Source organism: Emydura macquarii, unplaced genomic scaffold, assembly GCF_026122565.2.
Source record: "Emydura macquarii macquarii isolate MOO-44397 ecotype Brisbane River unplaced genomic scaffold, CSIRO-AGI_Emac_v2 contig_1045, whole genome shotgun sequence".
Lineage (NCBI taxonomy): Eukaryota > Metazoa > Chordata > Testudines > Chelidae > Emydura > Emydura macquarii.
In genome coordinates, this window is record NW_027131182.1 from 4,794,475 (window position 1) to 4,810,717 (window position 16,243).

General features: G+C 45.2%; 1 long non-coding RNA gene across 3 annotated transcripts in view; it reads right to left on the bottom strand.

Annotated features, from left to right (window-relative positions):
- Window positions 1-16,243, bottom strand: part of LOC137151151 (uncharacterized) — a 59,249-nt gene that overhangs the window by 25,618 nt on the left and 17,388 nt on the right. Inside the window, exon 1 of one of the 3 annotated variants that reach the window (XR_010919194.1) lies at window positions 3,754-3,798. The exons of the other annotated variants lie outside the window; for them this stretch is intronic. This is a non-coding gene — a long non-coding RNA (uncharacterized lncRNA). Of the gene's footprint in view, window positions 1-3,753; window positions 3,799-16,243 lie in introns of those variants that run through there. 3 annotated transcript variants of the gene reach the window in all.

The following is a 16,243-nucleotide window of genomic DNA, read 5'->3' on the forward strand; positions in this document are numbered from 1 at the left end:
CACAGTGACACAGGCATTGCAATGTCTAATTTTTAGGCTCCTAGCCATCCAGTGGAATCCACAAACCCTGGATTAGATGTCTAAATTTCCTATACAACATATGGGGAGAGAGAGAGACGCCTGAGAATGGGATCCACAAACCCCAGCACACTAGGAAGGGAGCCATGGAAGCTAGCCAGTAGCAGATTCCAAGAGAGTTCAGTGCCTGTTGGGTTTAGAGGGAGGCACCTCTCATCTCTGCCTGGGATCCCCAGGAGAGGGTTCCCAGCTGGAGTCAGGCACCTGCGCAGTTTCTTGTAAGAATGGCAAAGATGCAAAATAAGGGGCGTGAGTGGGGAAAAGGAGGAGAAGGATGACAACTCCTTTATATCTTTCAGCCCAGGGGTTAGGGAACTCACCCAAGATGTGGCTCGATTCCCCCGCTTGGTCTGATGAGGAGAAGGGATTTGAACAGGAGTTCCTCAGCTCTCAGTTGAGTTCCCCAATGACTGGGCTGTAGAGCAATTCTTACTATCTCAGGCCCAATTATTATTTAACTAACGTAGACCAGCTTTCACAAGAGAGCTTAAGAGAGATCCATATCAAAAATGCCCAAGGCCCATTTTCAGTATTTACTGATGTCCTCTGAAAAATTCTCAGGTTTTAAAAAGGCCAGTATTTGGGTTCTCACCGATTTTTCCACCTGAATATTGGCTTTTTCAAGACCTGGGAATTTTTTTCAGAGGAAGCAGACAGGACTGAAATGAAGACCAGGGACACAAAGGGAGCAGAAGGCTGCACCTGGGAGAACCAGTCCCCTATCAAACAGCCCCTTGCTGACCCCAACCCTTCAGAGTGGCCCCCTCTGCTTCCTCTTCACAATGGGGGAGTGAGGGAGCAGGGATCTGGGTCCTGACCACTGAGACCACCACAGTGACTACCCCACCCCTGTGTTTACAGAGCAACTCTCCTCCCCCACCCTTTGTTTTCTGTTTTGTTTTTTTACTGATTTTCACCCATTTTTTAAATTTTAGAACTGATAAATTCTTGGGAAATTGAAATAGAGAACAAAGGGCCTTAAAAATATCCCATTGTCTGCTGGTTAGGGCACTCACCTGAAAGCCAGGAATCCCCTATTCAACTCCCCTCTCCTCCTCAGGCAGAGCAGGGAATTGAACAAAGGTCTACCACATCACAGGTGAGTTTGCTAACCACCAGGCTACAGATTATAAGGGGTGGGCTACCACCCCCCCTCCCAGTCATTTTGCATGGTGTTAGGCATGCTCTCAGCACACCTAACAACTCAGGCCTTACAAGCAAGACTGGCAGAACAATGCCTATCTTCACTCGGTCTGATGATTGCCCTGAGGCTTAGGCATGAGAGAAGCATCCTGATGCTTGCCTGAGGCAGCAGTACACATCTGCCTAGCAACAGTGACCCAGACACAACCCATTCCTTCCCACTTCTTTCTAGATCTTTCAAAGAGATACTGCCCTGTTAGGCCTGGGTTATGTATACATGAAGTGCTGTCAAATGCATAAAGAAAATATTAGAGAGACACGGTGGGTGAGGTACTATCTTTTATTGGCCAATGTCTGTTGTGAAAGAGCTCTGTGTAGCTGGAAAGCTTATCTCATTCAGCAACAGAAGTTGGCCCAATAACAAATATTACCTCAATCACCTTGTCTCTCTAAAATCCTGGGACCAACATGGCTACAACAACGCTGCAAACAACTAAAGAAAAAATTGGAATATATGTGTTCCTCTCATTGTTTTCATTTGTGATCACCTTGGAAGTTACTTGTAATAGAAGTGTGGGGGGGGGCAGGTGTTAGAGTGTATGGTTAGAGCTGTGAAGTTTAAATGGATGGTGTCCCTTTAAAATGTCTGTTCTAAATAGCTGATGTCATTGTGAAAAAAGGAACTAGATCCTCTGGTCTCATTTCAATATTTATACCAAAATGGTCTGAGGTTTGAAAAAACATTCTGATGGATATGAAGACATATTAATTAAAACCACATCCTGTACAGTTCACTGAAGTCAAAAGCCAAATCTGTTACTCTTTCATTAGGTTCCATCAATCACTGTTGTACTATAAAACTTGGCCGTTTTTCTCAGTCCATAGAGCTAAAACTCTCCTCTAGGCCTTCATCATCTCACATCTTAATTACTGCAATATCCTCCTCCCTACCCATGACAAATACAATCTTGCCCCCCTTAGGCTGAGGCCTCCCCTCAGCCATATCATGTGTGTTCAACATGCTGCTGCCAAGATCATTTCCTTGGCTCATATCAGCCCTCCCTTTACATTCTCTCCCTCTCGTTCTCCCTCATGCAGAGACAGTGCTTAAAGTAGCCTGAAAAAAGTGGGTGGGAGGATGGGAACCAACATAACCCCAGCTGAAGTAAATTTCCATGCACTTGTTACAGACAATTCATAATTTCCTTTATATCTTTATCAAGCAATTTTTAGCTCATTAAGCTATTTATCCTTCACTGTTACTGTTTTTAAATGAGGTCTCATACAAATTATTAAAATACATCCTGAGAGTTTGGGTCTGAGGGGTGCAGCAAGATTCAGTGGTGTTTTGATTTCTAAGGCTACCTACACCCTGATGGCGGCAAATTTTTCTGGATCGATTGAGTGGCAGTGAACACGAACTTACACAAGCTATTCTGCATTGCGTGCATAACTCCTGTCGACTGCCACCAAATTTCACCAGCAGGGTAGACCTGCCCTGAGATTTGGTGGGGGGCTCTCTGGAGATATGGGGCTGGAGATGCAGTTACATTCACTGCATTGGGGGCCTGTCTGGGAATGGGGGGTGCAGTGACAGTCAGTGAGGTTCAGGGTCTTTCAAGGGATGGGATAAAGTGCAAGGAGTAGTCACTGGAGTTGGGACTCTCTCTGGGGAAAGGGGGCTGGTGGGTGCAGTGATGGTGGGTTTGGGAGATTCTCTGGGCTTAGGGGACTGGGGTGAAGTAAGTGGGGTTGGGGTCTCTGGGGATGGGGGGGATGCAGAGACAGTCAGTGGGGGTGGGGGTATCTGAGTCCCTGAGACCCATTCTGGGGCTGTAGCCTCTGCCCCTTTCCCCCCGCCCCCCAACACCCCAGTCCTCCCTGCTGGCACAGCTCAAAGCTTGTCCTTATAGGATGCTGGTTGGCCAGCAGAGGAGGGTCAATGCCCCTTGTGGCTTCTCCTGGCTCCCACCTCCCCCTGAACTGTTACATCTGCCACTCCCCCCATGCCCAGCTCATTCCCCCAGGACCCCAAGCCCCCTCTGTGTGTGATGGACAGGCAGACAGGCCAATGAGTGGGTGACAGTGTCTGCCCATGGGGGTATAGTGCAAAACCCCAGTCAGGAGCAATATGAAGCAGCAGCAGGAGCCCAGAGCACTGGTAGAAGCTCTGTGCCTTGCCCCCAAACTTTAACATTTTTTTTCTGTAGGTCTGCAACCCCACCCCTGCCTGAAATCCTTCCTTGGAAGTGGGGACCCCACAATCCAACTGCCCTAAGCTCCAAGACCAGTGCTCTGAGGCCTCCCCAGTTGCTTAGGCAAACTTCCTTCACCACAAGTTCCACCACCATGGACACTCTGGTTTCTAGTTTAACTCTTTAGGGACACATGATAAGTAAAGTAAGGAACATAGGCTTTGTACAGGAGTTTCTAAACCCACAAAGCTTTTACTCTCAAAACACACAAGAGTTACAGATCTTTGGATAAAACAACAAAAACCTACACATAGTCTCCCCCCTGAGCCCATCTCACCCCTTCGGTCCAGTCCATGAATCAGTCAGATAGATCCCTCTGCTTCCTACAGTCCTGAAGATGGAGAGTGGAACAGATCTTGACCTTAAATAAACTTTCTGTGCCCTCTGTCATGTGACTCCCTAACTAGCTTCAGAGTCCCAGTCAGGTGGTTAAAGTCCCAGTTCCCTTCTGAAGACAAACTGGGGAAACCAGTTTCCTTTAGGCTGGTCACTTCCTGCAGCAAACCCATTTTTCTAGGTGTTCACTTCTTTGTTGGGAAAACAATCACGTTTGAGGACTCATGGATTAGGTATTATAATACCTGTTGACTCCTCTAGGAAGTTACTGTTCACACTCAAAATGTAGGTCACATACTTCAAAATGGCTGTTTGGACACAATTTGATATGGACTTATACAGATATGTACCGAGCCATCACAATGTGTTTTTCTACTGAAGAAAAAGGATGGTCTTGTGGTTAAGGCATTGGTTTAGGCTTCAGGTGTTATGGGTGTTCAATACCCTGGTTCTACTGTAATCTTGGGGAAAACACTTAGGACTGATCTACACTAGAGTTTTTTGTCAACCAAAGTCAGCTTTTTGTACCAAAATAGTGGTGGTGTACATATTGCAAACCCCACCCCGCCGACTCAACTCCCCAGGTTTTGTGACAATTTAAAACCACCTCAATGAGAGGCATAGGGCTTTTAGTGACACACTTTTAGTGACAAAGCATCACTGTAGACATCATGCTTGGTTCTGTTGCAGTAAATGGCCTCCAGGAAGTATCCCACAATGCCCATCCTGATTGCTTTGGCGATCAGTTTGAACTCCGCTGCCCTGCAGCCATCTGCCACTCCCCCTTTAAAGTCCTTGGAATTTTTGAAATTCCACTTCCTGCTTGGTTGGTGGGGGGGAGCTCACATTGCATCTTCCCAGCTGACCGTGGCAGCTCCACGCACCAAATGCTCTCCCACTTGGAACACACTGGAACTTCTGAATCTGATCGGCATTTGGGGAGAGCAGGTTGTGCAGTCCCAGCTCTGTTCCAGCTGAAGGAACTTTGATATTTACAGTCATATTTCTCATGGCATGATGGAGAAGGGCTATGAACAGGACATGCTGCAATGCCATGCAAAAATCAAGGAGCTGAGGCAGGAGAATCAAAAGGCTAAGGAGTCAAACTGTTGCTTTGGTGCAGAGCCAAAGACCTTCCACTTCTATAAGGAGCTGGAAGCCATTGTTGGCAGCAACCCCACCTCCACTGCCAAGAATCAAGTGGATACCTCTGCAGGCCTGGAGAGAGCAGACACCAGACTCAACCCGACAAAGAAATCATGGACAAGGAAGTCGAGTTGGAAGATATGTTTGGTGATGTGGGCAATCAGGACCTCCTCTTGGCGTGCAAGATGCAGGCTCTGGTAAGTTTTTTTGAGCTGATACTGCTTGGTTACGTGAGGTACTGCTGTCCTTTGCTGTGATACATTATACAGCTGGTTGAAGGGATAGAAATGCACAACAGTAGCTGTGTTTGTGTATGCTTCCCATTCCCCTGTGCAGCTAGTCAGTGTGGTGGAAAAGTGTGTTAATGTACACCAAAATTTCATGGGAATCTTCCAGAGAGATCTTTAGGAAGCTTTCCCGGAGGTACTCACCAATCCTCTGCCAGAGATTCCTTGGCACAGCTGCTTTGTTTCTTTCTCCTGTTGTAGGAAACTTTCCCACGTCAATTGGCCATCACTTGTGAAGGGACCAAAGCAGCACACAGGTGAACAGCATAGGGACCTGGTTTGAAGTTGCTTGCATGGAGGAGATGCACTCTAAAATCCCTGCTTACTCTCAGGAATGAGATATTTGCTTCTATGGTCCCCGCCGGTGGAAAATGTTGGCACAATTTGAAATTTTGTCTCTATCTACCTGCACCAATACCCCACCCAGAACCTTTTCCCAGCTTGAGTGCCTCCTGGCCCCAGGCACAACTCACCATGCCCTGGTTGATTGTGAAGCTGTGTGCTTGCCAGGGGACAGTGAGAAAGATGTGTATTTTACAGTAATGAATCAATGCTGTTAGTGCACTGACAATCATGCTTCTGTTCATTGTTTATTGTGCTGCTACAGATGTGCCCTTGAGAAGAAACCCCTCCACATCTGCCAAGTTCTTGTGTCTGTTAAGAAAAGGACCACGGAGAAACAAAAGAGAGATGTTCCAAGAACTCTTCCAGTCCTCTGAGGCAGAAAAAAAAAGAAAAAATTCCATGGACACATGGTGACTGAAAATCAAAAGATTGATAGGCAGGAGAGGAGGAAAAACCAGGAGCGAGTGATAGCAGGTCATGAGCACATGATTAAAGCCATGGATGAGCAAACAGAGCTGCTAAAGTCATTCATAATGCTGCAGATTGAATTCATGTGTGCTCGCCTCCTCCCCCCACCCCCTTGCCGCCAATATAGAACTGCTTTCCATGCCCTTCCCAGACTCCATCCACACATTCCTACCAAACTCCCGGCCTGTCTCGGTACTCCATTCACTCCTCCCCTTCAGACAGCTTCCAGAATGGTAGCTGGACTTACACCCAGCTATCATAGCTCACACTGCCCCTCACTGCTGTCTCCCCTCCAGCCCAGCTGTTTGTGTGTGTTGTGAATAATTGTTGTTTAGTAAAGACATACACTGTGAAGGATAAGCAATCTTTATTTGTCTCTTGCACACGGTGGTTGCAGTTTACATTGATACATAGTACAAGGCTGGCTAGCATGGCACAGTGCTGTTTACAAAGACATCTTATTAGTGCTCATTGTCAAAATGGTTCCTCAAGGCCTCCCTGATTCAAATGGCCCCTTGTGCCCCTCTAATAGCCCTGACATCTGCTTGTTCATAGTTAGCCATAAGGCGATCCACCTCTGTGCTCCACCCAGGGTAAACTTATCACCCGTATCTTCACAAATATTATGGAGCGCACAGCAGACGACTATAACCAGGGAAATAATTTCCTCATTTAGATCTAACCTGCCATAAAGGCATCACCAGCGAGCTTTTAATCTGCCAAATGCACATTCAACCATCATTCAACATCTGCTCAACCTGTTATTGAAGCATTCCTTGCTGCTATCCGGGTGGCCCATAGAAGGCTTTATGAGCCATGGCGGTAAAGCCATCAATTATTTTCTGCACATTACTGAGAGTCACAGTCCTTCCTAGCAAGAGGTCCTTCCTGCACACTTGCATCATGGCAACCCCCACAGTGGACTTTTCAACTCCAAATTGATTCGCGACTGACCGGTAGCAGTCCGAAGTTGCCAGCTTTCACACAGCGATTGCTATGCGTTTCTCTACTGAGAAAGCAGCTCTCATTCTGGTATCCTTGCACCGCAGGGCAGGGGCAAGCTCCACACACAATTCTATGAAGGTGGCTTTGAGCATTCGAAAGTTCTGCAGTCACTGATCATCATTCTATACCTGCATAATGATGCCATTCCACCACTCAGTGCTTGTTTCACATGCCCGAAAGTGGCAGTGCAGATGCTCTATGAATGCAAATAGTAATCCGACGTTGTTTGTTTGCATGGCTAGAGCACCAACTGTGGACGTGCTTCGGCGACACAAGTGCTGTGTGAATGGGCACAAGCGTTGTAATTATAGCACTTTTTGATCATTGCTGTAACTTGCATCGACAACACTCTAGTGTAGACAAGGCCTTAATTTCTCTGTTCTCCATCTACAAAAGGGGGATAGCTCTGTCTTGTCTATTTAGATTGTGAACTTCATGGGGAAAGGATAGTCTCTTACTGTGTGTTTGTACATTACCTGCTACAATGGGGTCCTGATTTCAGATGGGGACTTCTATGTGCCAGTGTAATACCAAAGATATTTGTGTATTGATTGAACAGCATCAGGCACATAGTTGGTGATTCACAAATAAATAATAATGCTGGTATGTGATTACATGAGGAGCACTTTCTTCTCTTTTAGTTGTGGTGAGCTTGTCTTAATCTTTGAGCATTATTCTTTCTTTTTTAATACAAATCAATCCATTTTATTTACTTATTTTTCTTTTCTATGACTTACCTTGCATCCACTTAGGACTTGTCCTTCATATATAGATATGCATCTGAGCCACCTGTTTTCAGTAGTTCCATGAAACAGCTAGAGACCAATTTGCAACAAGACCCTGTTTGTTAGACAGGGGGCATATGTCTGATTGAAGAACAACCCTGTTGCATTAGTACTGAAATGTACATAACACTGAAAATGCGTAACATTAAGTTGTGCATTATCAACAGATAATGGAGGCAAAATGTGAGAATGGGAAAAAAAGAAGGGACGAAGAGGGGGAACCTCTTCCACCTCCAATTGGCCCATGACACCAGCTTCCATTGCCCACTTGATACATTTTCAAATAAAGCACCTTCATACTTTCTCTCATGCTGCCCCTCATGTTTGGAAGAAACTCCCTGTAAACATCTGTAAAGCTACTTCCATTGTCCTCCTTCAAAATCCTGCTTAAAACTCTACGTTGCTGTAAGGCCTACAAAAGTATTGACAACAGTTATCTAAGAGCACTGCCTGTCATGCTGACCAATATTGTTTCATTGTTGCCTTGTACTCCCCTATCTGTCTGTATCCACCCATTGTCTCTTGTCTCATACTTAATCCCTGCCCCAAAGAGTTTACAATCTATCTTTGTGTTCTGTGTTTGAACCCAGCACAATGGGGTCCTGGTGGATGACTGGGACTCCTGGGCCCTACAATAACACAAAAAATAAATAATAATGAATAAAAAAGGAAAAAGAGGAAAGACAAATTACTAAAAATGTCCAAGAATATATGTGCAGGCCAAAAAGACTCTCTGTACAACATTTCTACATACTCTCAAGAGTCTGTAAATCAACTAATAGTTTTGTTGGTTTCATCAATCATTTAGCTTTATTTGTTTTGGCCGGGACCATACAGCATACTACATGTACAGTGTAGCTATTTAGAAACAAGACATTTACATTGTCTACCACCTAACCACAGGGCCCAAGCATAATTTTTTCAGGCCCAGTACAAACTTTTAACCCCCTCCCACACACATAATGGGGGTTGCAGCCTGGGTCGGGCCCCCAGGGCCTCCGGGCCCCGGTAAAGTGTACCCTCCCCCCTCCCATGTGGGGGCCCTGCCTAACCATAAGGCTCTGTCCAACTGACAAGCTTTAGTTTCTCTTGGAGGAAATGGGAATGGTGTGTATGGAAGTGATTGAGTTTGGAGTCAACATATCCTTGTGATGGGGTAGGGATGAAAACCTCAGGAACTCTGCTTCTTTAAGGCTAACCTATTCTTTGCTGCTTCTCTCTTCTCCAACTTGTTCCCAGGATTAGAAAAAAAGGTTTATAACTAATGGAAGCAGTAATTAATGCACTATGCAAACTGTTTATACCTGGACAAGTGGCTTTGTACATATTCTTCTTATTGAACAGAAACATGAAAAGGTGCAACAGGCTTGACAGTGAGACAACTCCTGACTTGGCAAGCGGCAGAAAAGAATACCCCTTCCGTTCATTGTATTTGAGTCATCTTGTTTAAATATAGGGTCACCAAAACACTTCCATTTAGAGCAGGGACATAAATATGATGAGTAATTAACATTATGCATCCTGCATATGGACATCTTTCTGTTCCTCCTTCTAGCTGTAGTAGCAGCAGCAGGCCAATCCAGAGCTCTGATGTTCCACCAGTTGGAGTTCAGGGGTGGAGCTGTCTATCTAAGCCGAACTTTAAGGATTCCCATTTCTAGCTGATGCCAGTAAGCTGTCAGCTGGAGGATTGGAGTGTGAGGACCCTGCGGTTTGAGACCGGTGGGTCACGACATCGCCCCTGCTCCTAGGGGTGCCCTCCAGGTGATGCTGGTCCAAGTGCTGGGGTGGCTGTCATAGAAGGTTTGTGCCAACATTTTCCATCAGCTCCCACGTGTGCTCCCAGTCAGTTAGATACTAGAGCCTACCTAGTTTATGTTTGGAGTCTAAGACTTTGTGAATGATGTATTCCTCATGGCCCTGTATGTGCACTGGGGAAATCAGTTCTCTGAATATGGTTTTATCGAACACTGGTTTATTGAATACTGGTTTCTCTGAATATGGTTTGTTGAACACTGGTGGATTCTAAAGGATTAGGGTAGGTAGAGCTCAAAAGAAATCTGATTAACTGTTCACCAGATTTTATAGGGGCCAAGGAATTGGTAATCAAATTTATGAGAGGGTCTATCCATGCAAAGGTGCTGTGTTAAGAGTCATACTTTTTGTCCCACTAAATAGGTGAGGCCCCACTGATGATGCTGATCTGCTTACTGTTTGTAGTCTGTTTCCACCTTTTCCAGGTGTCTCCTCACTTCCTTCCTGAGCTGATGGATCTGTTGTACCCAATCCGAGATGGTCAAGTAGGAGGAGGCTGTGGGTAGTTTCAGATGAAACTGGGGGAGGACCAATCGTTGGTCAAAAAAGGTCTTTGACCCATGGATGCATGGTCTGCGTTATTATATGTGAAATCCACAGAGGATAGTAGTGAGGACTAAACATCCTGGTGACAATTGACATAGCATTATAGGTACAGTTCTAGGACCTGATTCACTCCTCTTTGTCTGGCCATTTGACTGGAGATGGTAGGTGGAGGAGAGGAGTGTGTGTCCATCCCAGTAAACGTGGGGCCTTACAGCAGAACCGGGAAATGAATTGTGGCCCTTGATTGGAGGTAACATGATCTGGGATGCCAGAGCGATGGACTATGTGATTTATCCATAGCTGTGAGGTTTCCTCAGCAGAGGGTGGACCAGGGCAGGGACCGAAGTGGGCCATCTTAGTGACGTGTTCTACCGTGGACAAAACCTTTGTGAATTTGTTGGATTCCAATAGTCCCATGATGAAATCCAAGGCAGTATCCACCCAGGGTCAGGGCAGAGGTTGGAGAAGACCACAGGGTTTGTGGTGTGGTGCCTTGATGGGGGTGCACACATCACAGCAAGCAACAAATGCATTGTGGGTCACATGTGGGGCAACCTGAAGAAACAGGCCAGTAACTGTTGGGTCTTAGAGCACAGGAGGAGTCTAGGAGGAGTGATGACATAACTATCGGACCACCACTCTTGCAGGGGAACATAAATATGATCATTCACACATATGAATCCCTCCCAGGTGTTGTGTGGCTCTTTGTTTATAACAACCAGTTCATCGGGCAGAATCCCCAAGGCAGAAGCAGAATGGATTGGTGTGAATAGATTCTGTTGGAGAGCTGTGTTAAGGAAGTTCTGAGGCTTGAGAATGTGGTCTGGTTCCTGGCTGAAGCTTCATGGGTTGGTACCATATTGTCCCTTTCAGGACAGGACATTGGCCTTTCCATTTTTGTCACAGGTGGCATGTAATGGCAAAGTTGAATCATGAGAAAAACAAGGCCCACTGGAGTTGCCACTGATTCAGAGCCTTGGCTCTGCGCAAGCACTCCAGGTTTTTATGGTCAGTAAACACTTAGACCAGGTGATAAACCCTTTTCCAAGTAATGTCACCATTCCCAAAGGCGATCTTGATTGCCAGAACATCTTTATCCAGGATCTCATAATTTTGCTCAGTGGCAATAAGTTTTCTAGAGTAAAAGGCAATACTTACTCAGGCCTGTGTTTCTGGGAGAAACCTCCCCTGGTTGCCATGTTGGAGGCATCAGCTTCCATGACAAAAGCTTGTCTGACATCTGGATGGGCCAATATGGGAGCAGAGGTGAAGGCAAGCCTCAACTGTTCAAATGCACGCAGGGCCTCAGGGGACCAATGGAACTGGATGCTTTTCCAAAGTAGACTGGTGAGTGATGTGATTTGCTTCAAGCAGTTTGGAATGAACCATCACTAGAAATTTGCAAAAAACTCAAAAAAACAACTGTAGGTGATGTGCATTGCAAGGACTGTCATGGACAGCCTGGACCTTGTGCAGGTCCATCTTAATTCCCTTAGGGGACAGGATAAAGCCCAAGAGCTCCATGGAGGTCTGGTCAAACACACATTTCTCAAGCATGGCACAGAGACCAGGCTGCTCCTTCTGAGCTGAGCTGTGAGAAGTCTCAGTTCTAGCTGATGCCAGTTAGCCAGCAAGTGTAGCATTGGATCCCAATGACTCCCCTATGCTGCAAACCCAGGTTTGAGACCCACGGGTCTATTGTTAGAAGATGAAAGCACAGCAGGGGAACATAATGAGAAAAGGCCATAAGTTCCCACAGGTAGAGGTGTGTAACTCAAACAGAGTCAGCAGGAGCTACATGTACGCTTCTGTGGGACAAATCCAACAATGTTTTTTATGGGATGATGAGGCTCATCTTGTAATTAAGAGATGACTACTTGTCATCTGACGCTTTCAGCTAAGGAAAATTGATCTGCTCTTTTGGATTTCTAATGTTGGTCAGAATGAAAATAAATTACAGTAAGCAGGGTTGTTTCCTTCACAGCCAACTACTGTCTTATGATCTCCACTGGTGTTCAGTCAGGTGTCTTCTTCCTGGCTGACTTCATTATGTCGGGTCTATAGCTGAGTGGAGACACGTGAAAATATCTGGAGCTGTTCGTGCCTGGTGTCTACTATTGCCTACATTCCATTCCATGACAGGCATCCTGCCACGCTGTACTGCCCTGCAGCATGGAATTTGGCATTTCATGTCACATTGCTAACATAGTGTAATGAGCCACATCTGACGGCGACTGTGGATTGCCAGCTTGCACAGCTTATTTTTAAATCATTGCATAATTTTTTATCCCTACTCTCCAGCTGATTTGTGCCTTTGTGTGCCTTTCCCTGGGGGGTCTGGATATTTTGTAGGAGAGCTGGGCTTTGAGGAACATTTTTACTGTAGAATTTAAGCCATTGATGATTAAGAAGTGTTCTGTCGCCAATGGGCTAGATCCTAACCCACTGCAACTCCCACTGGGCAAAATCCTGAAGCCCTTATTCTGCTTTTTAACTGAAGCAACATTCCCATAGACTCACTGGGAGTCGACCCTGATTAAAGAATGAGTAAATGCTTCAGGATTTGGCCAGTTTACTCAGCGGGAGTAGCAGGTGCTCAGCACCCTTTGGCCCATTAACATTGTTAGATCGTAACTGAAACAATTAGTTCTAAATTTCTCAAAGGTCCTGAATGGAAGGGGAAGAAAACGCTGTCTCCTCCTCACATTAAAAAACCCCCAAAACTACATTTAAGAAACTATTTATTAAGCAAAACAATGAGAGTTCTGTGGCACCTTAAAAACTAACACATTTATTTGGGCATAAGCTTTCGTGGGCAGAAACCCACTTCGTCAGATCATTGTCAGATCATTTGACAAAGTGGGTTTCTGCCCACGAAAGTTTGTACCCAAATACATTTGCTAGTCTTTAAGGTGCCACAGAATTCTCGTTGTTTTGCTGAAAACAGACTAACATGGCTACCCCTCTGGAACTCATCAACATGCAAAGCACTGTATTTATTAAGCACTGGCATTGTGCAAAACACACAGGAAGACATGGACCCTGCCTGAAGGAGCTTCTGTCTTTCTAAGCTAACTTATCTACTTTCCGTGGTTTTATAGTAGCTGTCCGTCACCTTGGTCTCCAAGTGATGTACAATATGAGAGACTGGGGTGGTCTAAATGGCATAGAAACACACAAATTGCCACACTGGATCAGACCCCCGGTCCATCTAGTCCAGTATACTGTCTCCATCAGTGGCCAGATGCTTCAGAGGAAGATGCAAGGACACATGAAGTGGGAAATTATGGAATAACTTTCCCAGAGGGAAAGTTTCTTCCTAACCCTATCAGTTGGAGGCTGGCTTACGCTCTGAAGCATGAGGGTTTATATCCCTCCTAAGCTTTTGGATTTTTAAAAACATTCTTACTAATTAAATTCTGGATGTTCTCATTATCTAAATAAATGTCAAATCCTTTTTTGAATCCTACCCCTTCCACGGCAGTGCCATAGTCATCAATCAGGTGACTCCTCTCCTTTGGACTCAATGCAGTGCAGACTAGCAGTAGTCATACACCCATGCTTCCTGGGCCTGTCCCTCCACACTGGGTCAGCTGTCCCCCTATAGCGGCAGCATATGCCCTTGTCTGTGCTCTCCCTTCTCCAATAGCCTCCCTGTCCTCCAATCAGAGGGGAACTGGCAGCAGGAAGTAGGGGTGGGATTTCCAGGCAACTCTAAGGTCAACCATAGCTCCAGAGGCAGAGGGCTGGCCCTTTCACTCTTGGGAAGTGGAGAGGACCCTCTCCAATGGCATTTGGAAAAGGTTAATTCAGCTGGACAGTAACACCCACCAACCTATCTCCTTGATTGGTTGGGTGGAACTCAAGCTGGGGACCAGCTCAAGGCAGTCTCTCTGAAATTCATGCCTGCGTGGTCTGTGAAGAAACTCTGTGTTAGGAGTTATGGGATTTGAACTCTAGTCTGCTATCAAGGAAAATAAGATTTCATTTACTGTTCTCTTGTAACATAGTCTTTTCATAATCAGTTTCCAGGGTCCACCCTCTGCAAAATAAATTTGTTCTTGGACAACTTAAAAGGTAGGAGGGTAACTCAATTCTCTCTCCTCTGGAAACACCTTTTAATAACAACACTTTATATTTGTGGAGCATCTTTAATCCAGATTGATGCTAAGCATTTACAGGCCCTGGGACAAATTCTGCTTTCAGTTATATCTGTGCAGCCCTATCCTGATTGCACGAGGGCTTCATGAATGCAAAGCAGGGCAAAAATTATCACAGTGTCTGTATAATAATAATACAAATGATCCAAATTCTGCTCATAGCGACAGTTAACAGGATGTGGCTCTACTGGTATCAGAGAGCCGAATCTGGCTCCTAGGGCCTAACTGTGTTTGTATTACAGTAGTGTCTAAAGGCCCTGACTGAGATCAAGGCCCCATGGCGCTAGGTGCAGCATAAACTCATAGTAAGAGACACTCACAGCCCCAAAGCGCTGACAGTCTATCTTGCACATGGTCTACACTAGAAAGTTAGGTCAACCCAGCTATATCGCTCAGAGGTGAGAAAAGCCCCAGCGTAGACAGCACTAGGCTGATGGAAGAATTCTTCCATTGACCTAGCTACCGCTTCTTGGGGAGGTGGATTTACTACAGTGACGAACAACCCCTTTGGTCACTGGAGTGTTTACACTGAAGTGCTACAGTGGCAGCACTGCAATTATGCCACTATAGCGTTTCTAGTGCAGGGATAGCTTTAATACACAAGACAAAGGGAGTGGGGAGGGGAAACAAAGGTGTAGAGAGGTGAAATGATTTACCCAAAGTTATAAAGCATGCCAGCAGCAGAACCAGGAATAGAATCCAGGTATCATGACGTATCCATTGCTTTATCTACTGAACAACCCTGCCTCTCCACCTACACCTCAGAGTTTTACAGATAATGTTGAAAATATCACAGGATTACATGGCTATGACAGAACAGAATTCATACTTAAAGACACAATTCACCCACCACTGAAATGCAGCCACCTCTGGTGTGAAAAGTGCAGCTGCCATTCTATACCGGTTACACTGCACCAAGAGTTTGAAGTTTGTTGATCTATAGTGTCTTAAAGAAAATCCCTTTCTATTATCATAATGCTTCATTTGACATTGATTGAGGCAACTAAGTCCTTTAGAAATATTTAGAAAATGTTGTTAGCACTTAAACATTCCTAGGGTCTGATGTTTAAAGGGTCCTGGCTGCATACAGCGCTTACCCCTCAAGGATATAAGCATAAGTGGTAAACATGGGTCTGAGGTGCCACTTTGTCAATGGAAAAATTTTCCATTTATTCAGTGGTGCAGGTTTGAACCTATTAAATTAGGTCCTCTATGAGCTGAGTACATGTCAAATATTTGATGGGGGATGGGTAGTTTCATTTTCTTTTATTGATAGTGTCTCTAATTGTTCACAGGAATAAAGGCTACAACAACTCATCCTTGGATACCAGAAACAATTAATTTTCCAGGAGGTTTCTCCGAATCCCTATGGGTTTTAGGGAAAATAGAAAGTATTGGAATTCTCAAGAATTCTTGCTAAAGAAAACCTGTGACACTCATTAATCCAACTGCTTTCTCTGCCCAAATTAACCAATGAACTTATTTCTTTTTTGAAATGTCAACTGTGGGATTCGTTAAAGCTGGAAATGCCTTTTTCTCATGACAAGGATTGCGCTGGGAGCAGAAAACTGGAATGAGATAAATCCATACTCATGACATACAGTGAGCTATGGTGAAAACTCACCCCGTTCTCATTACCACATTAACACTATAACCTTGTGGTCCTCTTTGGCTGCTCCCAGCTCAAGAGCAAGGAGAAGGAAAGCAGAGGCACTATTCTGCTTGAAAACTTAGCTGAAGAACTGCCAGGTGGAGCCCAGCCAAAAGGCAGCAGACTGTGGCAGACTGACCTATAGCATTTAGACAGCAGCAGTTACTCAGGGAAAGAATCTAACCAAGGAGGCAAAACACACACAAGCTGATGGAATTCTGCA